Source organism: Trichosurus vulpecula, chromosome 2 (genome assembly GCF_011100635.1).
Source record: "Trichosurus vulpecula isolate mTriVul1 chromosome 2, mTriVul1.pri, whole genome shotgun sequence".
In the NCBI taxonomy this organism is placed as follows: Eukaryota; Metazoa; Chordata; class Mammalia; order Diprotodontia; family Phalangeridae; genus Trichosurus; species Trichosurus vulpecula.
In genome coordinates this window covers 5,774,230-5,797,549 of record NC_050574.1, presented here as the reverse complement: position 1 = coordinate 5,797,549, position 23,320 = coordinate 5,774,230, and positions in this window count along the sequence as shown.

The window sequence follows — 23,320 nt, the reverse complement described above, 5'->3', positions numbered from 1 at the left end:
TTCCCCTCCCCCCCAAATGATTATACTCAGTTTTGCTGGGTAAATGATTCTTGGTTGTAAGCTTAGCTGTTTTGCCCTCTAGAATATAATATTCCAAGCCCTCTGGTTCTTTAATGTAGAAGCTGCTAAATCTTGTGTTATCCTAACTGTGGCTCCATGATATTCGAATTGTTTCTTTTTGGCCATTTGCAGTATTTTTTCCTTGATCTGAGAGGTCTAGAATTTGGCTACAATATCGTGGGAGTTTTCTTTTCGAGATCTCTTTCAGGAGATGCATTCTTTCAATTTCTATTTTACCCTCTGGTTCTAGAATATCAGAGAAGTTTTCCTGGATAATGTCTAGGCTCTTTTTTTTTTTTTAAATCATGACTTTCAGGCAGTTGAATAATTCTTAAATTATCTCTCCTGGATCTATTTTCCAGGTCAGTTGTTTTTCCAATGAAATATTTCACATTTTCTTTTACTTTTTCATTTTTTAAATTTTGTTTGATCATTTCTTGATATCTCATAAAGTCACTAGCTTCCACTTGCCCAATTCTAAATAATAAGGAAGTATTTTCTTCTGTGAGCTTTAGTACCTCATTTTCCATTACAACAACTCTGTCTTTAAGGAGTTCTTCTTTTCATTAAATTTTTGTTTATCTTTTTCCATTTGGCCAATTCTGCTTTTCAAGGCATTCTTCTCTTCATTGGATTTTTGTGCCTCATTTGCCATTTGGCCTATTCAGTTTTTTAAGATGTTTTCTTCAATTTTTTGGTACCTCCTTTACTAAGCTGTTGACTCTTCATGATTTTCTTGCATCACTCTCAGTTCTCTTCCTAATTTTTCCTCTGTCTCTCTTATTTGATTCTTAAAATCTTTTTTGAACTGTTTATGGCCTGATATCAATTCATATTTCTGTTTGAGGCTTTGATGCAGGACTTTTTATCCATGTTATATTCTTCTGAGTGTATTTTGATCTTCCTTGTGACCATACTAAATTTGTATGGTCAGAATGGGGCTCTGTTCCCCAAGTGGCAGGGGCATTGTTTGTAGCAACAATTTGGCTAGCAGCAGCTGCTGAGGTGTAAGACCCAACAAGACCAGCAACAATAGCTGCCAGCACAGGTTCTTTGATCTGCTTTACTAAGGAAAGTAACTTTAAGGGGTTAACAATCTCACTTTAATCCAACATACAAATATCATTCACTTAGTTCAGGAGGAAAAACCAGCAACCTGAACTTCAGAGTAAATACAAACAAATTACAAACATACGTTATAAACAGACCAAATACAAACCAACATCTGGGTTAGAAAAGCGGGGGGGGGGGCAGTTACAACAGCTTACCCAGATTCACACACCACACTTCCAGTGAGTGAGAGCCCCCAAACAAAACATCTGGATTTCTTCAAAGCCAGGGGACTCTTAACAATGACTGCTCAGAGTCTCCACATCAATACTCCTCCAGTGAGTAAGAACCCCAGACAGAATGCTAACCTTTAAGTTTTTATACCCTGTTCAGGGTTAGAAATATTCACACCTAATCAGCAAAAGGATGTGAGCCTGGGGCTTATCACCTAGTAAGACTTAATCAAAGGCACTTGATTACTTTAGCATTCTAAAAGAGAAAACAGTAAAAAAAAAGTCCCACCTTAATTACCAGTACACTGTCCCAAGCTTTAGGATTTTTGTGCAGCTGTTTTCAGAGGTAATTCTAGGGCCCTATAAGTTTTAGGCTAATCCAAGGTGGTATGATGTAGGGAAAGGTATGTTTACTACTCTCCTGTACTGTGCACTGGTTTGTGAGCAACCACAAGTACTCTTTTCAGCCTTTGAATTGTGACCAGGGTCCTTGCTACCTTGTGTCTATAAGTTCTGGTGTGCTATTGTTCCTCCTCACACTGGGACTAAGACCAAGGACTTTGACCCAGATCCAAGGATAGGCAATGCAAGAGAGTCTTGCCCCTGGTGCCAGAAAAAGGATTCTTGTAAATCTCCTTCTGACCCATTGTCCAATTCCCCCAACCATCTGTGGGTTTAGGGGTCTGGAAACTGCCACTGCTACCACTGATTCAGTCTTCCTGAGTATTGCTCCTGGTTTGCTGGGGCCTGGTCTGCAGTGATGTGGCCTGCATTGGACTGTGTTCCATGCTTACCCAAGTGTGACAGACCTCTCCTGCCCACCTTCTAAATTGTCTTGTGCTGGAAAGTTGTTTCACTCCATCTTTTTGTGGGTTCTGCACCCAGAATTTGTTTAGAGTCATTATTTAAAGGTATTTGGAGGGGCTTGGGGGAGAGCTCAGGTGAGTCTGCCTTTACTGTCATCTTGGTTCCACCTCCTAAAAAGTTAAAATTTCTTTTTCAGACTTATAATCATCCTCCCAAAATGACATGTCCATATAAAAAGTTGAACATAAAAATGAACTGCAATTTCATACAGTTTGCTTTTTAAAACATATAATCAATTCAGCATTTTGCTTTCAGAACTGCCTTTTTTAAATAATCTGTTCTTTCTTCTGGACTTCATTTGTGTCTGTACATTAAAAAAAACATTGTGATCCTGGTTTTTTTTGTCATCACTATTGGTAACCTCCACATACTCTAAAATCACTGCCACATTAAAAAAATAAAACCTATAACATAATCAAACAAAGTAAATCCTTAGTGGCTATCTCTGGAAATGCCTTTCTCTTTCTGCACCTTGAGGCCACCAACTGTCTACCATGAAGTTGTGGAAATGTTTTATTCCCTATCCTCTAGATTGATAAAGCATCTAGGTGGTACAGTGGTTAGAGCACTGGGACTAGAATCAGTAAGACTCATCTTTCTGAGCTCAAAACTGCCCCCAGGTGCTTAGTAACTGTGTGACCCTGGGCAAGTCACTTATCCCTGTTTGTCTCAATTTCCTCATCTGTAAATTGAGCTGGAGAAGGAAATGACAAACCACTCCAGTATCTCTGTCAAGAAAGCCCCAAGTGGGATCACAAAAAATTGGATGCAACTGAAAAATGATGGAACAACAAAGGCAGGGGAGCAGTTATGACTTTGGACCAAGTTATGGCTAAAATAGATTTAATTAAGAGATAAACAGGGTAACTACATTTTGATAAAAGATACCTTAGACAATGAAGCAATATCAATACTGAACCTATATGCACCAAATACTATAGCATCTAAATTTTTAAAAGAAAAGTTAAATACATTACAAGTGGAGATAGATAGTACTATAATAGTAAAGAACTTTAATCTATCTCTCTCAGAACTAGATAAATCTAACCCAAAAATAGATAAGAAAGAAGCAAAAGAAGTGAATAGAATTTTAGACAAAAAGAAATGAACAGAATTAGAATTTTAGTGAATAGAATAGAATTTGATATAATAGAAATCTGGAGAGAATTGAATGGTGAGGAACATTTTATACCATTTTATATCATTTTTGTAATTTCAACAAGACCCAGAGCCTGAACTAATCAAACAGAGGAAGAGTCTGGACCTAACAGCTTCTTTGTTCTCTGAGTGACTCAGAAAATGCCTCTTCTTCTTATGTCAACAAGCTCAGATGGAGCATTTCTTCCTCTGTCCATGGCCATTAAGGGTGAGAACCTTGACCCCAGACACTATCTTGAATTATGTGACTTTTTCTTATGTTAATATTTTATGGGCATATACAATGTTATGGAATGTTAATGGCAAATTAAACACAGAGATCCTGGGTTGTAATTCTAATTGACACTTTGTCAACTATCCTGATTTATTGTATTTGTGTTATTGTATTGTATTCCATTAAGGAAAATCCTTGTCTTGTATCATGGTTAAACGTACATGGGGATAATAAAAGTGAAGTAATACAGACATGCTGAGTCTGTTAAAGAAAAATGTATATAAGCTTTCTCATCACTTTGTTCAGGCAGTCACATCCTTTGTCTGACTTCATGCATGCATGTTCGCTGTACTTAAGGGAATAAATAAATAAGTAATATGAATTTTTCTATCATGTAGATCTGTTTGCCTCCTTTAACCAAACTTTCAGGTTAACAATGGAAATGGAAAGGAATACACCTTTTTCTTTTTTTTTTTTAATTAAATTTATTTAATATATTTAGTTTACAGCATTGATTTTCACAAGAGTTTGAATTACAAATTTTCTCCCCATTTTCTACCCTACCCCCCGCTCCAAGATGGTGTATATTCTGGTTTCGCTGTTCCCCAGTCAGCCCTCCCTTCTGTCACCCCACTCCCCTCCCATCCCCTTTTCCCTTCCTTTCTTGTAGGGCAAGATAAATTTCTATGCCCCATTGCCTGTGTATCTTATTTTCCAGTTGCATGCAAAAACTTTTTTTGTTGTTTTTGAACATCCATTTTTAAAGCTTTGAGTTCCAAATTCTCTCCCCTCTTCCCTTCCCACCCACCCTCCCTAAGAAGTCAAGCAATTCAACATAGGCCACAACATACTCATGTTGTGAAAGACTAACTATATTTTGCTCCTTCCTAACCTATCCCCCTTTATCCAATTTTCTCCCTTGACCCTGTCCCTTTTCGAAAGTGTTTGTTTTTTATTACCTCCTCCCCTATCTTCCCTCCCTTCTATCATCTCCCCTTTTTATCTTCTTCCTCCTTCTTTCCTGTGGGGTAAGATGCCCAATTGAGTGTGTATAGTATTCCCTCCTCAGGTCAAATCTGATGAGAGCAAGATTCACTCATTCCCCCTCACCTGCCTTCTCTTCCTTTCCTACATAACTGCATTGTCTTGCCACTTTTATGCAAGATAATTTACCCCATTCTATCTCTCCCTTTTTCCCTCTCTCAATATATTCCTCTCTCATTTGATTTTATTTCTTTTAGATATCATGTTCAACTCACCCTGTGCCCTCTCTCTCTCTCTCTCTCTCTCTCTCTCTCTCTCTCACTCTCCCCCTCTCTCTCTGTATATATATATATATATATATGTATATATATACACATACACATATACATACACATATACATATATACACACACATATACACATGTATACACACACACACACATATATATATGTATATATATGCATATTCCCTTCAGCTACCCTAATACTGAGGTCTCATGAATCATACACATCATCTTTCCATGTAGGAATGTAAACAAAACAGTTCCAATTTAGTAAGTCCCTTGCGATTTCTTTTTCTTGATTACCTTTTCATGCTTCTCTTGATTCTTGTGTTTGAAAGTCAAATTTTCTATTCAACTCTGGTCTTTTCACCGAGAAAGCTTGAAAGTCCTCTATTTTATTGAAAATCCATATTTTGCCTTGGAGCATGATACTCAGTTTTGCTGGGTAGGTGATTCTTGGTTTTAATCCTAGCTCCATTGACCTCTGGAATAACGTATTCCAAGCCCTTCAATCTCTTAATGTAGAAGCTGCTAGATCTTGGGTTATTCTTATTGTGTTTCCACAAAACTCAAATTGTTTCTTTCCGGTGCCTTGCAGTATTTTCTCCTTGATCTGGGAGCTCTGGAATTTGGTGACAATATTCCTAGGAGATTTCTTTTTGGGATCTACTTGAGGAGGCAATCTGTGGATTCTTTCAATTTCTATTTGGCCCTGTGGCTCTAGAATATCAGGGCAGTTCTCCTTGATAATTTCTTGAAAGATGATATCTAGGCTCTTTTTTTGATCATGACTTTCAGGTAGTCGAATAATTTTTAAATTATCTCTCCTGGATCTATTTTCCAGGTCAGTGGTTTTTCTAATGAGATATTTCACATTGTCTTCCATTTTTTCATTCCTTTGGTTCTGTTTTATAATATCTTGATTTCTCATAAAGTCACTAGCTTTCACTTGCTCCAGTCTAATTTTTAAGGTAGTATTTTCTTCAGTGGTCTTTTGGACCTCCTTTTCCATTTGGCTAATTCTGCCTTTCAAGGCATTCTTCTCCTCATTGGCTTTTTGGAGCTCTTTTGCCATTTGAGTTAGTCTATTTTTTAAGGTGTTGTTTTCTTCAGCATATTTTTCAGTATTTTTTGGGTCTCCTTTAGCAAGTCATTGACTTGTTTTTCATGGTTTTCTTGAATCCTTCTCATTTCTCTTCCCAATTTTTCCTCTACTTCTCTAACTTGCTTTTCCAAATTCTTTTTGAGCTCTTCCATGGCCTGAGACCAGTTCATGTTTTTCTTGGAGGCTTTTGTTGTAGGCTCTTTGACTTTGTTGACTTCTTTTGGCTGTATGTTTTGGTCTTCTTTGTCACCAAAGAAAGATTCCAAAGTCTGAGACTGAAACTGGGTGCGTTTTCACTGCCTGGCCATATTCCCAGCCAACTTACTTCACCCTTGAGTTTTTCAGTGGGGTACAACTGCTTGTAGAGTAAAGAGTACAATGTTCCAAGCTTGGGGGAATGCACTGTTGATTTCAGAGCTATTACAGCCAGCTCTGCCACATCAGCACTCCTCCTTCCCCAAGAACCCCCAACCCGGACTGGACTCAGATCTTCAGCAGGCTCCGCACTCTTGCTCTGATCTGCCATTTAATTCCTCCCACCAGGTGGGCCTGGGGCCTGGAGGCAACTGCAGCTGTAGTTCTGTAGCTGCCCCACCTCTGCTGCCCCAGGGCGGTGGCTGAACCACGAACTCTATCACCCTGTCCCCAGCAGCTTTTCCCACTAACCTTCTCTATTGTCTTTGGTGTTTGTGAGTTGAGAAGTCTGGTAACTGCTGCAGCTCACTGATTCAGGGCATTAGGGCACGTTCTGCCCAGCTCCTGGTTTGGTTGGTCTGCGCCACCCACGCTGAGCTCTGCTCCGCTCCACTCCACTCCCATCTCCGTGCAGGATAGACCTCACCCAGAGACCATCCAGGCTGTCCTGGGCTGGAGTCCTGCTTCCCTCTGCTATTTTGTGGGTTCTGCAGTTCTAGAATTGGTTCAGAGCCATTTTTTATAGGTTTTTGGAGGGACTTGGAGGGGAAATCACGCTAGTCCCTGCTTTCCAGCTGCCATCTTGGCTCCGTCCCCCGAATATACCTTTTTCTCAACAGTGTATGGTACTTTCACAAAGATTGACCATATATTGGTATGTAAAAATATTATAGTTAAAAGCAGAAATATTAAAAATATCCTTTTCATATCATAATGCAATAAAATTGATGTTTAATAAGGGACCAAGGAAACATAGATTAAAAATTAATTGTAGATTAAACAACCTAATCTTAAAGACTGAGTGGGTTAAAGAATTAAAAATAGAAACAATCAATAGTTTCATTAAGGAGAATGAAAATAATGAGACATTGTGTCAAAACCAATGGGATCCAGCAAAAGCAGTGATTGGAGGAAAATTTCTGTCTCTAAATGCTTATATGAAAAAAATAGAGGGGAGGGGCCAGGATGGCAGCTGGAAACCAGGGACTTCCGTGAGCTCCCCCTGCTAGGTTCCTCCAAAAACCTATAAAAGTTGCTCTGAACAAATTCTAGATCTGAAGAACCCATGGAATAGCAGAAGGAAGCAGGGCTCCAGCCCAGGACAGCCTCTACAAGAAAGTAAGGGGAAAGGGGGTGGGGGGGGTGAGGTGGGGTGACAGAAGGGAGGGTTGACTGGGGAATGGGGCAATCAGAATATATACCATCTTGGAGTGGGGGGAGGGTAGGAATCGGGAGAAAATTTGTAATTCAAACTCTTGTGAAAATTAATGCTGAAAACTAAAAATATTAAATAAATCAATAAATAATGAAATAATGGGAAAAAAAGAAAATGATCTGAGTAATGAATTGGGAATGCAATTAAAAAACTAGAAAAAAAAATTAAGCATCCCCAACTAAACTCTAAATTGGAAATCCTAAAAGTTATAGGGGAGATTAATAAAATTGAGAGTAAAAACCCTATTGAATTAATAAATGAAAATGGGGGGTGGTTTTATGAAAAAATCAATTCAAATAAACAGTTGATTAACTTGATTAAAAATAGAAGAAAAGGGGCACCTAGGTGGTGCAGTGAGTAGAGCACTGACTCTGGAGTCAGGAGGACCTGAGTTCAAATTTGGCCTCAGGCACTTGACATACTAGCTGTGTGACCTTGGGCAAGTCACATAACCCCAATTGCCCTGCCTTCCCCCTTCCAAAAAAAAAAAAACTAGAAGAAAACTAAATCACCAGTATCAAAAATGAAAAGGGCAAATATACCACTAACAAAGATGAAATTAAAGAAATTATGAGGAGTTATTTTGCTCAATTATAAGCCAATAAACTTAACAATTTCAGTGAAATGGAAGAATAGTTAGAAAACTATAAATTGCTGAGATTAGCAGAAGAGGAAATACAATATCTAAATCAACCTATTTTAGAAAAAGAAATTGAATAGACCATCAATGAGCTTCCTAAGAAACAAAGGTCAAGAATATCAAAAGAAATAATGAAAAGTATGTAAGTGAAGAAGGTTTAGCAGTACCAGATCTTAAACTCTATTATAAGACAGCAACTATCCAAACTATCTGGTTCTGGCTGAGAAAAACTTGATCTATTTCTGAAGATAATTAGAGAAAAAAGAAAAGAACCTCTATGTTCTAAAATATTTGTAGGAGCTCTCTTTGTGGCGGCAAAGAACTGGGAACTTCAGGGATCGCCATCAGTTGGGAAATGACTAAACAAGTTGTATATGATTGTGATGGAATGTTGCTATGTTATAAGAAACGATGAGCTCAATGATTTTTAGAAAATCATGAAAGGACTTGCACAAAATAATGAAGAGTGAAATGAGCAGAACCAAGAGAAACAGCAATGTTGTTTTAAGAATGACTTTCAGTGAATAAGTCATTTTTACTATTAAACTACCCAATTAAATATAAAGAACATATGAAGAAACACTCTATCTGCATTCAGAGAAAGAACTGATAAATGGATGTATAGAATAATTTTACATACATACATAAAAACCTATTTGTGTCTACTAGTATCCATTCCTAGCATGAGGAGGGAGGAGAGAAGGGAAAAAAATTACATGATAATTTGTTATGTATTTGAAAGGAAGAGCAAGTTGTCCAGAGTAGATTTACAATTTCATATGCGACCTTTTTTGTTGTACTATGTCATAGTAATGTTTGTTTTATTCCATAAATTAAAAATCAAATTAAAAGAAAGAAAATGCAAAACCCAAGGAAGAGGGTAAGGATGAGCACAATTACAAACCTTCTTTGAAATAAAATGGTACCTTGAACAGAGAGAATAATACATGTGGCCCCATAATGAAAAAGAATATGCTCTATAAGGACCTTGGTAATGTCTGTAGCAGTAGCAAAACTAATTGGCACTGCCATCCCATATCCTAAATGTGTGTTTCCTGGAATGAAAGCAAACTTCCTTCTTTTAGATCAATGAAAGGGGCCAATATAATCAATTCGCCAATTAGAGGCAGTCCAAGAAGCAGGTGAGATTACGCCATATTGATGTTTCAAAAGGGGGCTTTTTAACTGACAAGAAGAGCCTCATTGAATAGAAGTAGTTACATACAGTGGGGTTAAATGGGCCCATACATACCACAACAGTGACATCATGACTCCCATATCTATCTCCAAACTTTGCATTTCTTTTGAGAGGATAAAATTGATTATTTATTTTGACAGAATTTATGATGTCCCTGATAGGCACTAACCTGCTCGATGATGAATTTTGTGCCATTGGCTACAGCAGGAAAATTATTTTATTGATCCTACCTGAAAACTAGAAAGTCTTCAATTATCTAATTATCTTCTCCTCAGAACTCAATCATTCAGCCATCTCATAGCCGTGACCCAGAAATCTGTATTAATAAAAATTCCATCTGCCAGTGATCTGGAAATAGTACAGAAAATGAAAAACCAAAAATACAGTGTTTGGGGGTCCCGAATTTTCTTTATAGCAAATGGGTGCTCTGTTGATAGAAAATAGTAGAAAGCACCCATGGGTAAAATGATGTGTTTTGAAATGTCCTTAATAGGGGCTACAGCATTAGCAAACTTACTGGCACTTAACTCTTATGTCCCAAATAATTTTTAATTGCACTGAGAATAATCCTATTGTCCTTAAGTGAGTTTTTACTTGTGTGTGTGTGTGTGTGTGTGTGTGTGTGTAATGGACTTGTTTGGCATTCTGGTGAATCCTATAGAGTACTTCTTAGATTTAATGTTACCTACACTCATAATTGAAGGAAATATTCAATTTCAATTAGAAGCTCATGAAAACAAAGATGCATTTTTTTCTATATCCAAGTTCAAAGACCCCTGAAATGAATCTGTGAAACTCTTGGGGATCTGTAGACCCCAGGTCAAAAATCCTTGCATTAGACTAAGGATGAGAGTATAATCAGTTTGCTATACAGGAGTAGGTAAGGAGCCATGTGGAATTAGACTATCCTGATCCTTGAAAGATGGAAATTAACTCAGTCATGAAGAACATTGTTGCACAGAAGGGTCTACATCATTCTTGGTTTAAGGGATCATATACTTTCATACCCACTAAAACATAGCTCCCAAGTCCAGATTGATGAGAAACCCAATTTCCAATATCGGTATTTCTGGAAAATGTAGATCAAAATTCCAGAATCTGGAAACCCAATTTCCAATATCTGAGGTCACCAATCTCCTTGAGGCTTTAATCGTCACTGGGTCCAGTGTCTGGTATAATTAGTCAATCAGAGCCGAAGAGTTCAAATACACAATCTCTCTAATAAGAGCATATTTATGTACTCCCAGGTAAATCAGTTCCCAAAACATTTAAAAAGACATTTAACTAAAAAGTTAGCTGAAACAATTAATAATTTTAGCAAAGTAGCAGGATATAAAGTAAATCCATACAAATCATCAGCATTCCTATATATCACAAACTTCAAAAAGAGATAGTGAGATACCCCATTTAAAATAACTCTAGACAGTAGAAAATACCTGGGAGTATACCTGCCAAAACAAACCCAGGAATTATAAGCAAAATTATTTTTAAAAAATCTTTTCATACAAATAAAATCAGATTTAAATAATTGGAAAAATATTAATTGTTCATGGGTAGGCAGGGTCAATATAATAAAAGCAGCACAATTTTACCCAAACTACTTTATAGATTCAATGCCATCTCAATTAAATTACCAAAAAAAATAATATTTTTACTGAATTAGAAAAGATAATAAAATTCATTTGGAAAAGAAAAAATCAAGAATATTAAAGGAACTAATGAAAAAATGTAAAAGAGGAGGTTTAGCAGTACCAGATCTTAAACTATTTTAAGGCAGTAATTATTAAAACTATCTGGTACTGGCTAAGAAATAGAACAATGGAATAGAGTAGATATACAATTTATGGCAGCAAATAAATATAGTCACCTTGTATTTGGTAAGTGTAAAAGACAGGATTTGGGGTTAAGAATTCATTATTTGGTTAAAAAAGTTTTAGAGGAAACTGGAAAACAGTATGGCAGAAATTGGGCATGTAACAGTATCTCATACCATTTACCAAGAAAAGGTCAAAATAGATATATGCCCAGATACAAAGAGAGATATTCTCCACCCCTACTCCCGACCCAAGACTGTAGAGTAAAGGTAGGAATTCACCTGAGCTCTTCCCCAACCCCTCCAAATACCTCTAAAAATGACTCTAAACAAATCCTAGAGCAGCAGACCCCACAAAAAGGCAGAGTGAAACAAATTCCCAGCCCAAGACAACTTGGAAGTTCAGCAGGAAAGGTCTATTGCACTAGGGTGAGAGGAGCACAGTCCACTGGAGGCTGTGCCAGTAAAAATGGTCCCAGGAAACTCAGGCCTCAGAGTGACTGAATCATTGACATCGGTGGTGGTTTCCAGACCTCTCAGCCCACAGTCACCAAAGACAACTTAGAAGGTCAGTAGGAAAGGTTCATTGCACTTGGGTGAGAGTGGAGCACAGTACAGCACAGGTCACACCAGCGCAGCCCTGGCCACAGCAAACCAGTAGCAGGCCTTGAGAGTGATTGAATCAGCAGCAGCAGCAGCAACTACTTCTGGAGCTTTCAGCCCACAGATGCTAAGGGGGTCAAACACCTGATCCAAAGGAGATTACAGGGGTCTTTTTGCTAGCACTGAGGCAGAACTCTGTTGTTTTGCCTATACTCAGATCTGGATCCTGAGTGGCAGTCCCAGGGTGAGGAGGGGCACTAACATAGCAGAGCTTGCAGCCACAGTGAAGGGGGGACCCTCCTCACAGTTCCAGGGCAGAAAAGAATACTTGTTGTTGCATTCCAAAAGGCAAGCACTTTCTGTCACATGCTGTATAGGTGATACTCCAAACCTGCTTTCCAGTGCAAACCTCAGTTGCTGTATTGAGTCAATAGTCTTTGAACCAGAGATTCCACTCCTGGGCTCCTACCATAAGAAAGCTGTCAATGAGAAGACAGTTCCTATATACAGCACTTGTTCTGATATTAAAGAATCGGAAACAAAGTAGATGTCCACCAATTGGGTAATGACTTAAGAAATTGTGGTACATGAATGTGATGGAATATTACTGTGCTATAAGAAATGATGTATACGATGAATACAGAGAAACATGGACAGATCTATATGAACCAATGAAGAGTAAGCTAAGCAGAGCCAAGAAAGCACAATGACTGCAACAATGTAAACAGAACAAACACACCCATGAAAATTAGAAGTGAATGTAACAGAATTACAAAGATCAAGAAGGATCCAAATGAAGAGCTATGAGAAGACACCTCCAGCTCACCCTGTTGTGGAGGTGGGAGGTCCACAGGTGTGAGGCATTGCACATGTGTTTGAACATTTCAATGTTGATTAGCTGTGCTGATTGTTTTTCCTTTTTTTATTTTTTGGTCTTTAAAAAAAATATTATTTGTTATATGGGATGGCTCTCTGTGATTCATGAAGTGCCATACACCTGTATGTATTTCTGGTGACCAGCAAGCTCCCTCTTCCCACATAGGGGAGCCCAATCTCAAAGACATTGAAAAATCACATTAGGAAGAAAATAAAGCAGAGTATCTCATGGATGGGAGAAAGTGCTAGAAATGATGGGTAGGTGGAGAAAATAGATATGGAAATAGGAGATGAAGGATTTGGATTAACTCCTCATGGTCACCCATCCCTTCTTCTCCCTAGCTCTTTCAAATATTTAGTTCTCTTCCCACCAGATGTCAGTCAATCGACAAGCATTTATTGTCTGCTATCTGACAGACTCTGTTATACCTTATTCTCCACACAAGATGAACAGGATCCCAAGAAATCTCTATGTGAAACTCAGATCTCTCCATCTCCAACCTTCACAACCGCAAGCTGAAATAATAAAATAGTAGCAAATTTAGAACATGCTTGTTTTAGGAAATGCCAAAGAGATATCCTACTCCTGGGGTAAGGTTAGTACCTAGTATGGGAAAACAACACCCTTGGGTGCTTTGAATGCTCCTATCCACATTAAGAAAGAGTTAAATAGGGGACATTCGAGATGCTTTCACATAATCCTGGGATCTCAGAATTGGAAGGAAGCTAAAAGACCACCCTTTCCAACCAGTATCTAAACACACTTCTATAACCCAGAGGGCAGCCAATACTGCAGTCAGCCATGTTCTCCAATAAACTCTTTTATAGGTTGGATCAGGTGGCCCGTGGGGTCCCTTCATACATTGTGATAAAATGAGGAGCCATTTTGAGTTTTGTTCAGTCAAAGAGTAATATAATGAGAATTGGGTTTTAGAAAAATTAACCTTAACATGAGCAATATGAAACCAAAGAAAAATTGTTGTTCAGTTTCTGACTCCCTGTGATCCCATTTGGGATTTTCTCGGCAAAGATACTGCAGTGGTTTGCCATTTCCTTCTCCAGATCATTTTACAGATAAGGACACTGTGGCAAACAAGGTTAAGTGACTTGCCCAGGGTCACACAGCCAGTAAGTGTCACAGGCCAGATTTAAATTCATTGAGATGAGTCTTCTTGATCCAGGTCCAGCCTTTTATCCACTGCACCACTTAGCTGTCTCAAAGAGAAATTAGATGCCTGCAAAATTGTCCCAATAAATCAAACATAAGCGTGGTACATATCTGGGTTTGGTTTTGGCACTGGAGCTGTGATAATGAGAGATCTGACATGTTACACCCCTGCTCAAAATCCTTCAGTGGGTCCCTGTGGCTTCCAGGATAAAATAAGAATGACTTAGCTTGGTAGATGATGATGACGATGACGACGATGACGATTATGATGATGATGACGATGACTAGCATTTTTATCACACCTGTATGTTGGGCACTATGTTAAGTGCTTTACAAATATTATCTCATTTGAGCTTCACTCCAGCCTTGGGAGGTAGGTGCTGTTATAATCCCCATTTTAAAGTTGAAGAAACTAAGGCAAACATAGGCTAAGGAAATTGCCCAGAGTCACAAAGGTAGTCAGTGTCTGAGGTTATAGCTGAACTCAGGACTTCCCAATTCCAGGTTCTGCCACTTAGACTGTGTATAAATGGCACCACCCAGTGGCCTTCCACAACCACCTACCTTTGGTACCTTATACATTATTCCCCTTCCCGCAGTCTGTGTTTCCTCTGTATTTTTAGATCACTCCTTAAGTCAGTCAGCCAATAAATATTTATTAAACTCTGACTGTTTGCCTGGCACTGTGCTCTGTGCTAGGAAAATGAAGAAAGGGAAAAGACTGTTCCTCTTCTCAAGGAATTCAGTCTAATGGGAGAGACAACAGGCAAACAACTCTGTACTAACTAGATGTATGTGGTATGGGTGATGCCATGGGTGAAGTTGTCAGCCTCACTATTTCTTCCAGAGTCATTGGAGTCCAGTGTCAAGACAAAAGTTAAGAAGACTGGTGTTGGCCTGGGATGCATCTTTGCAGCTGGCATCTCTGATGTCTGACCAAGCCTGAGCACTCCACAATGCCTATTCAGCCCCCTTCACAACTGTTGGAACAAATTGTTTTCATTTGCCCATTACACTGGAGAGAAGTCTTCACACTTCACACTATATAGTCTATATTGAAAGTAATCAACAGAGGCAGGGCACTGAAAGTCAGGGGGAAGGGGAAGGCTTCTTTTTTTCATCTGTATATATTTTACTTAATATTTTAGTTTTCAACATTGATTTCCACAAGATTTCAAGTTACTAATTTTCTCCCCATTTCTACCTTCCCCCATCCCATTCCAAGATAGCATGTATTCTGATTGCCTCGTTCCCCAGTCAGCCCTCCCCTCTTTCACCCCATTTCCCCCCGCATCCTCTTTCCCTTTACTATCTTGTAGGGCAGGATAGATTTCTATGCCCCATTCCCTATATATCTTGTTTCCCAGCTGCATGCAACAAATATTTTTTTTCCAGTTGGCTTATTTTATTATTTTTTTCACCATTTTTAAAAATTTATTTAACATATTTAGTTTTCAGCATTGATTTTCACAAGAGTTTGGATTACAAATTTTCTCCCCATTTCTACCCTCCCCCCCACTCCAAGATGGCATATATTCTGGTTGCCCTGTTCCCCAGTCAGCGCTCCCCTCTGTCACCCCACTCCCTTCCCATCCCCTTTTCCCTTCCTTTCTTGTAGGGCAAGATAAATTTTTACCCCCCATTGCCTGTGTATCTTATTTTCTTGTTGCATGCAAAACCATTTTTGTTTGTTTTTGAACATCTGTTTTTAAAACTTTGAGTTCCAAATTCTCTCCCCTCTTCCCTTCCCACCCACCCTCCCTAGGAAGGCAAGCAATTCAACATAGCTCATACATGTATCATTATGCAAAACACTTCCACAATGCTCATGTTGTGAAAGGCTAACTATATTTCCTTCCATCCTATCCTGTCCCCCTTTCTTCAATTTTCTTCCTTGACCCTGTCACTTTCCAAATGTGTTTGCTTTTGATTACCTCCTCCCCCTATCTGCCCTCCCTTCTATCATCCCCCTTTTGTTATCCCCTTCCCTTTACTTTCCTGTGGAGTAAGATACCCAATTGAGTGTGTATGTTATTCCCTCCTCAAGTTGAATCCGATGAGAGCAAGATTTGCTCATTCCCCCTCACCTGCCCCATCTTCTCTTCCAACAGAAGTGCTTTTTCTTGCCACTTTTATGTGAGATAATTTACCCCATTCTATCTCTCCCTTTCTCCTTCTCTCAATATATTTGTCTCTCACCCCTTAAATTTATTTCATTTTTTTAGATATCATCCCTTCATATTCAACTCATTCTGTGCCCTCTGTCTATATTCCCTTCAACTCCCCTAATACTGAGAAAGGTCTCCTGAATTACACACATCATCTTTCCATGTAGGAATGTAAACATAACAGTTCAACTTTAGTAAGTCCCTTGTGATTTCTCTTTCCTGTTTACCTTTTCATGTTTCTCTTGATTCTTGTATTTGAAAGTCAGACTTTCTAGTCAGCTCTGGTCTTTTCATTGAGAAAGCTTGAAAGTCCTCTATTTTATTGAAAATCCATATTTTGCCTTGAAGCATGATACTCAGTTTTGCTGGGTAGGTGATTCTTGGTTTTTATCCTAGCTCCACTGACCTCCACAATATCATATTTGATCTCTTAATGTAGAAGCTGATAGATCTTGTGTTATTCTGATTGTATTTCTACAATATTCAAATTGTTTCTTTCTGGCTCCTTGCAGTATTTTCTCCTTGACCTGGAAACTCTGGAATTTGGTGATAATATTCCTAGAAGTTTTCTTTTTGGGATCTTTGTCAAGAGGCTATTGGTGGATTCTTTCAATTTGTATTTTACCCTCTGGTTCTAGAATATCAGGGCTGTTTTCCTTGATAATTTCTTGAAAGATGATGTCTAGGCTCTTCTTTTGGTCATGGCTTTCAAGTGGTCCAATAATTTTTAAATTATCTCTCCTGGATCTATTTTCCAGGTCAGTGGTTTTTCTAATGAGATATTTCACATTGTCTTCCACTTTTTCATTCCTTTGGTTCTGTTTTATAATATCTTGGTTTCTCATAAAGTCACTAGCTTCCACTTGCTCCAATCTAATTTTTAAGGTAGTATTTTCTTCAGTGGTCTTTTGGACCTCCTTTTCCATTTGGCTAATTCTGCCTTTCAAGGCATTCTTCTCCTCATTGGCTTTTTGGAGCTCTTTTGCCCTTTGCATTAGTCTATTCTTTAAGGTGTTACTTTCTTCAGTATTTTTTTGTGTCTCCTTTAGCAAGTTGTTGACTTGTTTTTCATGGTTTTCTTGCATCACTCTCATTTCTTGTCCCAATTTTTCCTCTACTCCTCTTACTTGCTTTTCCAAATGCTTTTTGAGCTCTTCCATGGCTTGAGCCCAATTCATATCTTTCTTGGAGGTTTTTGATGTTGGTTCTTTGACTTTGTTGACTTCTTCTGGCTGTATGATTTGATCTTTGTCACCAAAAGAGGAATCTAGAGTTTGAGTTTGAGTCTGAGTTTGAGTCTGAGTCCGAGTCCTTTTACACTGCCTGTTCATGTTCTCAGCCAACTACTTGACCCTTGAGCTTTTTGTCAGGATACGACTGCTTGTAGAGTAGAGAATACTTTGTCCCAAGCTTCAGGGTCCAAGCACTGCTGTTTTCAGAGCTACTTCTACTCCACTGTCACCCCAAGCTCTGTCACAGCAGCGTTCCTCCTCTCCCAAGAACTGCCAACCAGGACTGCAATACAGATCCAAGCCAGGGACTCAGGAAGCCCTGATGCTGGCACTCTGGAGGCAGCCTCTGGAGCTTCCTGCTGCTTCTACTGCCAATGCTACATGACCTCCTCTGCCCCCAGAGCTGGCAGCCAGACAGCTCTGAACTCAATCCCACAGTTTTCCCCTAACCTGCTCTTTGGCATTTGTGAGTTGAGAAGTCTGGTAACTGCCACAGCTCACTGTTTCATGGCCGCAAGGTCTCTTCTGGCTGGCTGACTCCGATCTGGTCTATCCTGGCATGGTCCACGCTGGGCTGCCTTCACTCTCAGCACTGTGTAATAGTGCCTTCCCAGCAACCATCCAGGCTCTCCTGGGCTGGAGATCTGTTTCCCTCTGCTATTTCATGGGTTCCCTAGCTCTAGAATTTGTTCAAAGCCATTTTTTACAGGTGTTTGGAGGGATTGTCGGGGGAGCTTAAGTAAGTCCCTGCTTTCCTGCCACCATCTTGGCTCTGCCCCCTTGGAAGTCTTCTTAAGGAAGGTCAGACTTTATCTAGGACTTGAAGTAAGTCAGAGAAGCCAGAAGGTGGAGATGAGGGAGGGCAGTCCAGGCATGGGGGACAGGCAGTGCAAACACTCAGGGTCAGAAGATGGAATCTTATGTGAAGGACACCAAGGAGGCTAGTGTCCCTACATCAAATAGTGTGAGGGCAGGGGAGAAGTTAAGGTATAAAAAGCCCAGATTGGTGGGGAAGGGGAGAGGCAGGTGATGAAGGGCTTTAGATGCCAAATAGGGGGTTTTCTATTTGATTCTGGAGGTGATAAGATAAACCACTAGAGTTTGTTAAGTTGAGGTGGGAAGGCAGTAGAGGGTGGCATGTCAGACCTGCACTTTAGAAAGATGACTTTGGCAGCTGAGTGGAGGATGGACTGGTGTGGGGAGAAACTTGTGGCCATGAGTTATTGCAATAATACAGATGTGAATCAAGGAGGGCCTGCACCAAAGTGGTGGCAATGTCAGAGGAGAAAAGGGGAAGGAGTGAATGGGAAAGATGTTATGAAGGTAGAATTGATAGACCTTCCACCTGATTTGGTATGGGAGGTGAGAGTGGAGCTGAGGATGACACAGACTTTGAGACTGAGTGACTGGGAGGATGGTAGTACCTTGGACAGTAACAATGAAGTTAGGAAGGGGGAGGTTTGGGGAGGAAAGATTAAACAGTGAAAAACTGGCAGAGAAGCCCATGCATGGACTGAGGGCAGAGAGAGAAAGAAGGTAAGTGTAGCAGAGGTGAAAGAGGGATCCTTAGAGAGATGTGGAGCATCTGGATTGCTGGAGAAGTCATCTTTGTATGGCCTGTCACTCACTCTTGGGGTAGCTTAACGTTATGACAAATTAACTCGTTTCAGTCTAAACACATTTGGATGCTAAAAGCACATCTGAGAAGTGTATGTAGCTGGGCAATCGGGGAACCTCTGGTTGACTGGACCAGGCCCCTCCCATGCTTCTGTGCAGTTACACCCTGGCTCAGTGTGAAAGGCCATCCCTGTGCTCCAAGGACTCCTGGTCAGTCCTCTCCTAATAACAGGTAGAAAGGCACCTTACTATGTGCAAAGCTCCTTAGAGGTTATCTCATGTGATCTTATTAGTGCTAACATTTTAGATACCAGGAAATTGAGGCTCAGAGAGGGCCCCATGATTGGTTTGGTTTGTTATCAATCATGTTAGCAAAGATAAAAGCGCACAATGCCAAGAGAAAAAAATAGGGAAATTACGTTATGCTTAAAAGTATCCTAGACAGTAAGGATTGTAATTATGAAATGTCAGAGCATCCAAATTCATAAAGGAAAGAATCTTTGAAGGATAGGGAAAGTAGAGAGACAGACACTGAGAGCCAAAGAGACCTAAGCTGGGTGCCCAAGACCCAAAGGAGACCTTAGCAGGACTACTGTTTGTCTTGGATTCTGGGAGAAAGTGCTAGGACTATAACAGAACTGTGATGGTGACCCTAGAAAACAGCCACTTTGACCCACTTTCTTTCTCTTCCTCCATTCTCAAGGGCACACCCTCTCCCTCTGGGAGCCCAGTTCCTACGGCTGAGGCTGATACTTGAGGGAACCTTCTCAGGTGAGCATGTCCTGCTGTGACAGGCTCAGGCAATCAGTGTGCATGTGTTTGCATGTGTACCGCCATAGCCCTCATTATAAATAACCGATTCCATCAGATAATTGGCCCCAGAGCTGTGATTAATGTGTCACCTGCAAAAGACACGCCACTGTCTGCAACAGGAGCCAGGGGCGTCCCAGAAGAAGTCAACTTTTGTCCCAGGTGCTAATCATGAGCAGAAATTAGTCCTGATTAATGAGAAAATCAAACAAGCAGCCACAGGCAACCAGGAGAGAAACTTTCCTGAGCTGGGAGGTAGCAGTGTGTGAAGGCAGAGTCAGGAGGGAGGAGGAAGCTCCTGTGTCCATATCCTGTATTAGACTTTCTCGATTCCCTTCAGGCCTCTAAGTGTCCCTCCCACCCAGCACATGGCATCCTTTCCCCACAGGCCCTGGACCTGCTCCCCTTCCCTACCCCACAGCAGCATCTATGCTGGAAAGTTGTTTGCTCGGTTGTTGTCCTTCATTCTGGAAGAGTGCCAAAATGACATCACTATGCTAGAGTCCAGTTTTGGTGTGTCCCACTGGGGCTCATCCGACCAATATGAGCTGGCAAGTTTCTGCCACGGGTTGGGGGCAAACAGTCCATGTGAACATTTGGGGTGGATTCTCCTGGAAGGTACTAACTGGGTGGAAATCCTTGGGGGTGATCCAGGCCAGAGCCCCCATGTGCGGCCCCACAACACCCCAGTGCAGCCTGAACCAGATTAAAATGTAATCAAACACTTAACAAAATTTTAAAAAATTATAATGTTAAAATGTGTTTTTCTAAGTCACTATGCACCCACAGGGATCTTATGCATGCGGTCGTGGCTACCCTTTCTATTTCTTTGACACCTCGGGTCCACGCCACAGCCAGAGTCCTGCTTCTGATGGCCGGCCTGGAGAAGGTCATCACCAGTGGGCTGGCGTCCATCGTTTCACGGCCTTCACAGACCACTCATTAAAGAAGGGCAAGGCGTCCACGGGCCGGCACTTGTCTCTTCCCCTCAATAAACTTCAGACCCGAGCTTCTCGTTCATAAGCGAGCCCTTGCCTAGAAAAAGTAAGACGCAAGCCGAGGCCGGCGCTGCGCCCGCACCCTCGGCCGCCGGAGGCATTCAGCCGCCGCTCGTCCCGCCCTGACCCGCTTTGAAACAAAAAGTTTCAATAACCCACCTTTGTCGGCCCCCTCTCTACCTCCCCACGGCACCCCCACTTCGAAAGCCAACGAAACAGACAACCTGCGGGGACCGCGTCTGGACGCAGGCGTTCCCATCCACCCGAGTGCATTCACACGCACGTGTGTATGTGCGTGCGCGTTTGTGTGCATGCGTGTGTGCGCGTGCAGGCGTGTACGCCGGGTCCCGAGATGGGTCTTTCCAGTGTGAGCAGGGAGGTTCCCATGAGTCACCTCGGGTAACATGGCACCCGCCCACACGTACACATACGTGTACTGATGCACACACGCATCTAGGCAGGGAGAAGAGGGCGAAGCTGGCTAGAGGGAAGGATACCTGGGAAAGAAGGGGCTGAACCCTGCTGGGAGATGGGGGTAGGGGCACGTAGGACCAGCGGCCAAACGCGTGGCTACTCATTCAAGGGCAAGGGCAAGGGCAGCGGCTGAGGGGAGAAGGGCACCAGAGGGGCTGGCCGTGATCCCCTCCCCGCCTTCCTCCTCTCCCGCCCGCCCCGCCCACTCTGAGATGGGCGGACCCAGGCTCGGCAGGCTCCACCCAATCCGCAGGGGCAAAGGCAGCCATCCTGCGGACATCGCGGTGCCTTCTGGGAGATGGAGTCTGGGGATGCGGCCGGCCCTCTACGCCAGTACTTGTGCGCCTGGACTTCATCCCCCAGAATACCTCGGGAAGCCGCTGGAGTCTCTCCCGGCCATTGTCGCAGAGCCTGCTGCATCCTGGGAATCTCCCTTCGCATCACTCCTAGCGCCCCGACCTGCTGCGCTAAGGAGGGACGGAATTGGCAGGCTAGGCGCCCCGCCCCAGCCCTACGCTCCTTGTCCCCGCCTCCCTCTTCAAGCTCAGAGGAAAAAGTGAGCACCTGCAAGGGTAAGTGTGCAACTGAGTGTGAAAGTGCAGGTGTGTACACCTGTGTGCACCTGTGAGGGTGCAGCTGAATGAGAAAGTGCAGGTGCATGCATGTCTGGGCGTGTATCTGAGTGTGAAAGTGCAGGCGCGTGCATGTATGGGCGTGTATCTGTGAAATACAGGTGCGTGCATGTCTGGGCGTGTATCTGAGTGTGAAAGTGCAGGTGCATGCATGTCTGGGCGTGTATCTGAGTGTGAACGTGCAGGCGCGTGCATGTCTGGGCGTGTATCTGAGTGTGAAAGTGCAGGTGCGTGCATGTCTGGGCGTGTATCTGAGTGTGAACGTGCAGGCGCGTGCATGTCTGGGCGTGTATCTGAGTGTGAACGTGCAGGCGCGTGCATGTCTGGGCGTGTATCTGTGAAATACAGGTGTGTGCACCTGTGTGCACCTGTGAGCGTGCACCTGTGACTGTTGAGCAGCATGTGAAAGGACAGGTGCATTATTATCGTTGTCAGATGAGATAATTGTAAAGGGCTTTGCACAGTGCCCGGCACACAGCAAGCGCTCTATAAATGCGCGCTATTCTTTTCACCTGTGAGTTGGGGGAAGATGGTGCAAAGCATAGCCAGTACTGCAAAGAGTGACAAGAGAAGCTTTGTCTTTGGAAGGCGGGCCAGAAGAGGAAAGGAGGGAGCCGGGGAAAGGTTTAAGATAAAGGAAGTCTTTTCTTTGCGGATCCAGCGTTCGAAGGAGCCTGGTGGGAGGGGCCCAGGATCCCTGGAGCAGGACCCTGGGACAGGAGGGGCCCCTTGAGGGAAGGGTGAGATGAGGGGGAGGTTTGTACAGCCGATGGTCCTGGGGCAGTGACCCACCCGCCCCTCCAGCTACGGGCAGCCTCACCCCCTGCTGTGGACGGGGGACCCGTGCAAGCAGGTGAAGCAAAGAGAGCCTTTCGCTTTTTCCTTCCTCATGATGTCGCATGTTTGAGTGTGAAGGTGTGTGGTGGAGGTGGGGGTGTCTGTGCCTATGAGTATTTGCTTGTACGTGTATGTGTGTGAGGGACTTTATTGTGTGTGGGCAGGTGTGCACGTCTGAGTATATGTGCAATATGTGACTTCATCTAAGTGGGTGTTTGTGTTGGGGATGTGCTTGCTTGCACATTTGTAAATCCTGTCCACTGCAGTGAAGCAGCTGCCTCAGTTTCCCTCTGTAATTGTCTGCAGTTTGCTTTGTCTCTTTTTGTTTGTATGTCGTCTCACCCATTAGACTGCAAGCTCTTTGAGAGCAGGGTCTTTCACCTCTTTTTTGTATTTTCAGTGCTTAGCACAGATGCCTGGCACATAGTAGGTGTTTACTAAGTGTGTATTGCTTGATTGATTGTTACCCTGTCATCAGACCTCATTGGCTGTGTGATCAAGTGATCAAGGTGTTATGAATGTTGGCCTTTGAAACCCATGATCTCTGGGCATGCACACTCCATGCCATCTTGAAACCACCGTGGACCATCACAAACGTTCTGCAGAAACAAATCCTGTATCACCTCTGAGTGGAGAGTTAGGGCTGTTTTCTAATTCAAACTTACCTTC